Here is a 9,035-nt window from a genome sequence, read left to right as displayed (position 1 = left end):
TATCTTGAGCCTATGTGTGTCATTGCATGTGAGATGGGTCTTTCGAAGACAGCATATCAAAGGATTTTAGGACTTTATCCCACTTGCCAGTCTGTGTCTTTTAATTGGGGTATTTAGCACATTTATATTTAAGGTTGGTATTGTTGTGTGAAGATTTGATCCTGTCATCACAATGCTAACTGGCTATTTTGCAGACTTACGTATTTACTTTATAATGTCACTGGTCTGTGCACTTCAATGTGTTTTGTAGTGACTAGTAATGGTGTTGGTGTTTCGTTTTTGTATTTAGTGCTTCCTTCAGGAGCCCTTGTAAGGCAGGTCTGTGGTAAAAAATTTCTCAACACTTGTTTGTCTAAAAAGCATCCAATTTCTCCTCAGCTTATGAACTTCTGGGTTGGAATTTCTTTTCTTAAAAATGTTGAATATTGACCCCCAGTCTCTTCTGGCTTGTAGGGTGTCAGCTGAGAGGTCCACTCTTAGCCTGATGAGCTTCCCTTTGTGTGTGACCTGGTCTTTCTCTCTAGCTGCCTTTAACATTTTTTTTTTCTTTCATTTTGACCTTGGGGAATCTGATAATTATATGTCTTCGGGATGATCTTTTTGTGAAGCATCTTACAGGGATTCTCCGCATTTCCTGAATTGAATGTTGGCCTCTGCAGCTAGGTTGGGGAAATATGTTTTCTGAGTTGGTTACATTCTCCCTATCTCTTTCAGGTGCAGCAATCGGTTGTAGATTCAATCTGTTTGCATAATCCCATGCTTCTAAGAGATTTTGCTCATTCATTCTCATTTGTTTTTCTCTATTCTTGTTTGCCTATCTTATGTCAGAAAGTCATTCTTCAAGCTCTGACATTCTTTCCTCTGCTTGGGCTATTCTGCTATTAATATTTGTAATTGCATTATGAAATTCTTGTGTTTTTCAGCTCTGTCAGTTCAGTTACTTTCTTCTCGATACTATTTTGTCTGTCAGCTCGTTCGATTCTTATCTTGATTTTTAGCTTCCTTGCATTGGGTTAGAATGTATTTCTGTAGTTCAATTAACTTTGTACCTATCCATTCTGAATTCTACTTCAGAGCCATAAAAATATGGAATACTTCACAAATACTTCAGCATTGCATAGGTGCCATGATAATCTTTTCTGTGTTATTCCAATTTTAGTATATGTCCTACCAAATAAGCACTGTCCTTCAATTTTTAGGAGTTCTTTAAATAGTAAGGATATCAACCCTGTGTCTGTGGTATAGCCTATGAATATTATCTCCTAACTGTCAACAGTATTTTGCCTTGTTTATGATTCACTTTGCAATGTGTTTGTTCAGGGAATCAGATTTATAGTTCTTTCTTTCATTTCCTTTGGATTTGACTCAGAGTTCTATACCATTGTTAAAGAGTAATTTGCCTAACTTTCTTCTAGTATTTGTAAGGTTTTCTTTTTACTTTTAGATACCTAAGTTATTTGGAGTTTACTCTTTTATATGGTATGAGGTATGGGCCAAATTTATTTATATGGCTACGGTTTTTTAGCATCATTTATTTAAAAATCTATCTTGCCCCAGTGGTTTAAGATGCCATTTTATCATATACTAAATTTCTCTATGTGCTGGGGTTAATTTCTGTACTTTCTCTTGCCATGTTTGCCTGTACATCACTACTTTAATTTTACAGGTAGTGTATCACACGTTTTAGTGTTAGAGCAGAGCTACTTTCCTATCATAAATATATTTTCCAAAATTTCCTGGCTATTCTTGCATGTTTATTTTTTCATATGAACTTTAGTGTCACAATTTGATTCACTCCCTACAATAGTTTGTTGGCACTTGTATTCTTATCGCATTCACTTTATATATTAATATATGGATAATTGTTACCTTTTAAATATTGTGTTGTTGTTTTGTTTAATTCTATTTCTGTACCCTTTAGTGTTATCCTAACATTTTTCTGTATAAGATTTTCACATTTCTTGTTAATTTTTTCTAAATATTTAATATTTATTATTGCCATTATAACTAAAGTTTTCCTACCAATATGTCATCTGTTTATTATTTCTGAGTAAAAAACAATGGATTTTTGAGAATTAATTTTATATTCTGCTACTTGACTGAATTATTTTATGATTTGACTTAGATTTAACATTGATTGTTGCTATCATTGTTTTATGGTGCCACTCCTATCATTTCAAAATAGAGACTAGCTGACTTTTTCTTTACCCCTTTCTGGACCACTAATTAATTTATCCTGCCTATTCACATTGGATAATAGTACCCATACAATAATAGTTGGCATAGTGGGCATCTTTTTCTTGTCCCTGATCTAAGTTATAATACCTGTAGTGTTTATTAAAGAGAACACTGGAGGTACTAAGTAAGATAAAGTAATTAATTTCATCCCATCTTTCCCATTGAAAGACACTATAAAACCTGGACAGAATGAAAAAAGAAGCTATTTGGTGATAATTATATGCAAACAAACAAGCAAACACATAACCAAACCTAAATCTAAACCCTATACCTTATATACAAATGAACTCAAAAGGTAACACAAGTCTAAATGTAAACACAGAAAAATTATCTGTGACCTAGGATTAATCAAAGTGTTATTCATGAAACCAAAAGCATGATCCATAAGCACCTCCTCCCCTCAGTCATTATTGTAAAATATAGGGGGTTTTATTTGTTTTGTTGTTTGGGGAAGGATTATGAGTCCTCTTATAGAATCCAAATAAGGTCTTCTTTTTCTGCTTTTCTCCTTCATCATCCTATTGCCAAAAGGTGCTTCTGCCTTCTTGTTTGTCTCTTTTTCTTCCCCAGAAGCTATGCCTTTTTAAATTTCCCTTTAAATGTATTCTATCCCTTTATATGGCATAGTCCATTGTAAGTTATAATTGCCCCTTTAAATACTGCCTCCCCTTTAAATCATATATGTATATTTTAAACTCCTTCCTTTGTAGTTAATGTCACAATCTGCTTGGATGACATTTATGCAGTATTTTAGATTTAGAATGGATTGAATATTTTTAGTGTCCACTGCAAATCATCTTTAGGCTCCTTTGGCTAATCTCTCTGTTATAGCTTTCCCACGGTTTTTCTCATTCCGTCTTTGCTTGCCACAAAGCCTTGTGCCTGTGCAAGAGCATTGTGGCAGCCTGAGAGATCTGCACTGGGATTTGGTGGGATGTTTTTCTCTTTTTACTTACAGGTATTTACAATTTCAGCATTGTATTCAAATTATGCTTTAGGCATACATTTGCAAAATTTAACTTTCACTTTTGATTTTTTAAGAATAAAAAGAGAACTTTCCTATTTTTTGATTTAGAAAGGAAAATTTTGGATATTATATGGCAATCATTGTCCTTAGTTATCCAGAAGGATTGCTGAATTCCATTTCCTCATATTGGGTTAAGTATTTGCATTTATATTCCTAGCAGATATTATCCTCTAATTTTATTTTCTAATAATGTGTTCATTAGATTATGATGTCAAATTTTTCCTGATTTTATAAAATGTCTCCATTATAAAGTTAGGGTAAGATAGGCACATCATCATTTTGAAAACTTTGCTATTACAGAAAGTAAGAAAATGCTGCTAAAATAATAATAAGAAGAAAACACATGGGGGCATATTACGAGGTCATAGCAGGCAGTTGTAAGTGACACTTAACAGGCAAATCCCGGAAAACTTAAACATCAAAGTAGGAATCCAAGAGTATGTAACAATCATAAATAAGTAAGCAGGTAAATGAATGGGGGAAGAGTGCTTCTTAAAGTACAATATCCATTGCCAGTTGGTAAATGTTAAGTAATTGCAGAAGATGGAAAAATACAATTTTGTAACAATTATAGTGAAGCCTGGTTAGGCAAAGAAGTGATGAATGGTTGCTATAGCTAGGAAGATTTTCTTTAATGAGATGTAGGATATTTGCATGGTGTCCAAGTGCCTTCCTACAGATTCCTTATTAGTTGCAATGAAAAATAGTAATACTAAGAAAAGTAACACAACAACTTGACTGAGTGTAAAAACTAACATCAGCAGTGTGGGGCAGATTGATATCATATGTCTTTCAATGTGATACACTTTGAAGGACACAGCATTATTTAGGTAATTTTAAAATCCTGGAATGAAACATCTGAATCTAATCCTGACAAACATCAGACAAACTCAAAGTGAGGGCAGATCCATTTACAAAATGAAAAGCAGATCATTCCAGGCCCGAAGCAGCATATTTATAATATATTTCTAAAACATCTTGTCATAAAAAGAGCAAGGAAGCTACACAAGACCACTTGGCTCTTTTCAAAAGTTTTCAGGAGTCAACATATCTCATTCCAGCAAAGACAGAACAATTTCATCATTATTAAGAAAAATAATTGTAACAGGTTGAAACAGACCAAATATGATTAAATATATATGTGCTCTTAACAGTTTGAAAGTAATTGCCCATCGCTGGTGAATACTAATAAAGGAATACGTTATTTTAAAAACAGGCAATTTAAAAGAAAAAAAATCAAGAATTATTTTATTTTCCTATAAAGACTACCATTGTAAAACCCAAAAGTTAATGGAAAATATTTATTCCCACAGGTATACTCTACTAATAAATCAAGAAAGAATGTAGGCATTTGCATGTTTCATAAGTTTGGCAAAATTAATGGATACAGGAATTGGGCATGAAAGGCTGCTAATAAAAAATGTGAGACGATCAGGTATTTGTGTGCTTGTGTGTGGAAGAAAACACACCCATCACCTATAAAGTAGTTTCGCCAGACATTTTAATCTGCTTATCATGCATATAAATCTGGCAGATAAATGTTTAAAAATGCACCCCTGGGACTCACCACCAAAATCCAGATAGTGGGAAACTCTGTGGGACACAAAACCTATTTTTTTTCCAACAAATAAACTGAAAGAAGGGAGAAAACAGAATGAGAGCAGACCTTATAGATCTAAAGAGACTTAAGAGCCACATCAAACAGTAGCAATGTGTGGATCATAGTTGGGTTCTTTTCAAAGAAACAATGTGTACAGAATATTCCTTTAAGTTTGATTTTATGATATTTAAAAGAAAATTGAGCCAGACATGATGAAGTGTGCCTTGTCCCAGCTGCTGGGGAGGCTGAGGATGAAGGTACGCTTGAGCCTGGGAGTTCTAGAGTACACTGGGCAACATAGTGAGACTCCATCTTTTGTAAAAACGAATACTATTTATGATAATTGTATGAACGTTGACTATATTAAGCTAAGTGAGAGAAGCCAGTCACAAAAGTACAAATACTGCATGATTTTTATATGAGGTATATAAAATAGTCAAACTCGTAGAAAGAAAGAGTACAATTGTGGTTGCCTGGCGTTGGGCAGAGTGGAAATGAGGGGTTTCTGTTCAACTCGTATAACGTTTAAGTTATGCAAAATGATTAAGTTTTGGAGATTTGCTATACAACATTGTAGTTGACAATATGTGTTCTACACATAACACATTTGTAAAAAAGGTTAAAAAAAAAAAGTTACCTGTAGAAACTTCAATCATGCTTGTGTGTGTGTATGTGTGTGCATATATACTTAACAGAACTATATAAATATGTTTACATCAACACTATTTATAATTTCCAAAAACTATGCAGCTGACATGTCCATTTATAGTAGACTCAGTTGGGACTAGAGTGAAGTAAGTGAAGCACTTGTTTCAGGAGAAAAAATTAAGTGGCTATAAAAAGACTAATAATCAAGATACATAAATTTAATATAACATTTTAAAAATCAATATTAATGCAAAAAAAGGAGCATCCATATTATTGTTTCCTTTAGCCTCAGATTCCAATGTGGCTCCACATGGAACTGATAATAGAATTTACAAATAATGATACAAAATGGAATGCTACACAGCAATGAGAATAAATGAACAATGAACTATAACTACACACAATAATATGGAGACTCCCATAGACAAAATGTTCAGTAAAACAAACCAAATGCAAAAGTGTATGCACTGTTGGTTTCATTTACATCAAATTCAAAAACAGGCAAAGCTAATCTAGGCAGAAGTCAGAATAATGGTTTCCCTTGAAAGGGGGCAAGAGAAAATTTCTGTGACTCTAGGAATATTCAATTTCTTGATCTGTATCTTACATATGTTTTATACTTTAGGATAATTCACCAAACTGTTCATTTATTATTTTTGCACTTTTTGTATGTGCTATAATTAATTTTTTAAATAAAAAATGATAATTGCAAATTTTAACACTAGCTATGTAATTGATAATATTAAGAGACTCAAATTTTAGGCGTAATATGGTGAAGTGGTTTTGTAAAAATATAATTATAAAAGAAACCATACATTTTACAGATAATTACTAAAGTACTTATAGATAAAATGATATTAAACATGGAATTTGCCTCAAAATAACATGCGAACTGGAAAAGTAGGAGAGGGACTAAAGGAAGTAAGATTGACCATGGGTTCTTATTTGTTGAAGCTTACTTTTGTGTGTATGGATTATTTTTTATAGATTTCCATATGCTTTGGTACATGCTTACACTTTGTATAATAAAACGTTAAAACAAAAACCTCCTATAATCGTGACCAATACAATATTTTGTTAGACTATGGAAAGAAGAAGTATGTTAGGACCTAGGTGTGCACTTTGCTCACAGAAAGTGATCAATGGATATATGTGGAATGAAAGAATACATTGATATTCAAACTAGAGAAAATTAGAATTAAAAATTATATGTAAACTATCTTCCTAAATCTCATTCCCTAGCCAAGTCTAGCCATTAAAAATCAGATTTTATAAGATGCCATTATAGTCATAGTTTTGCTTCTATATGATATACCAATGAATTCAACATAAAATTTGTTTCACCAAAAGGCAGCTTATTTTGGGGTAGTCACATATTTTTAACACAATTTTTAATCATTCTTATAGTTTTAACACAATTTATTGTCACCTTTTAACACAATCATAATCCTTAATAGAGAAAGTCACATGACTTATACTTTCTACTCTTGCCTTCTACAAATATTATTTGCACCATCAAAGAACTTTGATAAGAAAAGAGGACTGTTTACCATTTCCTTTGATGTCTTGTTAAAAAGAGTATTTTGAAGGTAAACACTGCACTTATCTCTCTATAAAATGTTTTAACAAAGGTCCATATTTTATGTCAACTGTTTTCTATCTCTCAAAAAATATTTCATGTCATTAATAGCAATCACGTTACAATAAGGTAACATTCAGTTAGATGTGGAGTTTATCAAGAAATCTTCAAGAAAAAAAAATATCTTTAGTAAAGTGAAATGTGATTTCCTAAGAGTGAGTGAGGCTTACGTTCCTAAATCTGAGAGTTGTGCTTTATCACAAAAGAATGGCAGCCAGGATTTTACAGATTTGATTTGGAAAGATATTATGCCTAATTGTGATGGGTCAGCATAGACATTGCTGGTTTGACTGATGGTTCTATTCCATGCAAAACTCATATAGTGACCATGAACACTCCCTACAGATAGCATTATTTTGCAAGGCTCATTTAAATTTTTGTCTTATTTTGTCAATAAAGTATCACTTCGGAAATCTGACTTTTTTTGTTTCTTGACAAGAATAGAAAGATTATAGCCTCATCAGCACCTAATTTCTTCCAAGTTCAATTTCAATTCCTCAGTATTACCATTATTTGTAATGATAGGTGTAGTCATTTCATTAATTGCCTCTAGAAGCATCAGTCAGAGACATTTGAATCAGACTTTGTTTTCCAGCATCGGGTTCATAGAAACTGCTTTAAGGTTTCTGAAAGTATTGACTTTTGCATTAACAAGATTGATAGATCAACCAACCATGATAGTTCTATCCAAAAACTGTGCATATATATTTTGGAAAAGGGAATATACTTTAAGCTTCCTGATCATGACAGGTAATTATTTTATTTCCTGGTATTTCGATAAGATCATCTACTTTTTAGATAAGATTATATAGAATAGCCGGGCGCGGTGGCTCAAGCCTGTAATCCCAGCACTTTGGGAGGCCGAGACGGGCGGATCACGAGGTCAGGAGATCGAGACCATCCTGGCTAACACGGTGAAACCCCATCTCTACTAAAAAATACAAAAAAAAATTAGCTGGGCGAGGTGGCGGGTGCCTGTAGTCCCAGCTACTCGGGAGGCTGAGGCAGGAGAATGGCGTGAACCTGGGAGGCGGAGCTTGCAGTGAGCTGAGATCTGGCCACTGCACTCCAGCCTGGGCGACAGAGCGAGACTCCACCTCAAAAAAAAAAAAAAAAAAAAAAAAAAAGATTATATAGAATATATATATATTAGCTGCTGCTCCACCTACCTAGGCAACATCTCTTAGAAGGTTAGTAAGACTTAGCTGTCAGGTACCAAAAAGAAAGCAAGAAATCAAGAAGCAAGCAAGCAAACAAGAAAGAAAGAACAACTTCATATGTCATATGGAATCAGTGTGGTCCTCTCCTTAAGACATGTGAGAGTAAAAACTTTGAGCTCTGAAAATAGGTTCTACCATGACCTACCAGTACAGTTTTGCCTGGAATACTTCTAGATCTTTAGGTTCTCCCATTGTGATTCTTATCAGTCCAAGATGTTCTTGATTTTCCATCAAATCTCCAATCTGTGTTTCATGTGCATAACTCATAATCAGACTTGTGGATTCCCCTTTTAACTGAGTTATCTGTTTTTCTTCAAGGTCTTCATTTTAGCTTTGAGTATGCCCTACCTAAGCTTTGCTAATTGACCTCATGCTCCCTGTTGTATGGCCTATATTCCACTGCTACGCTCTCTCTTGTAGGTCTCTCACCAAACCCACACTGTCCATTGTATGTGATATGTATGCGTCCAATGCACTCCTAGACATATGATTTTAATCCATAAAGAACTCCAGTGTTCTTTACCTTTGCTAGTACCAACATTTCAGAGCGATGGCTATACAGGAAGGGTAGCATAGATTATAAAAAGTATTTACCTAAATCTTCTAGCTAAATTTCAAATGTTTGGTAGAGTGATATATTTGTATCTAGATGTACATGTAGAT

General features: G+C 33.7%; 1 non-coding gene across 1 annotated transcript; it reads right to left on the bottom strand.

Annotated features, from left to right (window-relative positions):
- Nucleotides 1–1,080: 1,080 nt before the first annotated feature.
- Nucleotides 1,081–1,182, bottom strand: LOC117071678. The gene has a single exon (XR_004432438.1). It is a non-coding gene; the product is annotated as a U6 spliceosomal RNA (small nuclear RNA).
- Nucleotides 1,183–9,035: the final 7,853 nt, after the last annotated feature.

Source organism: Trachypithecus francoisi, unplaced genomic scaffold, assembly GCF_009764315.1.
Source record: "Trachypithecus francoisi isolate TF-2019V2 unplaced genomic scaffold, Tfra_2.0 Lachesis_group3, whole genome shotgun sequence".
In the NCBI taxonomy this organism is placed as follows: Eukaryota; Metazoa; Chordata; class Mammalia; order Primates; family Cercopithecidae; genus Trachypithecus; species Trachypithecus francoisi.
Note: the sequence above shows the minus strand (reverse complement) of the source record. Positions and strands in the feature narration are given on the sequence as shown.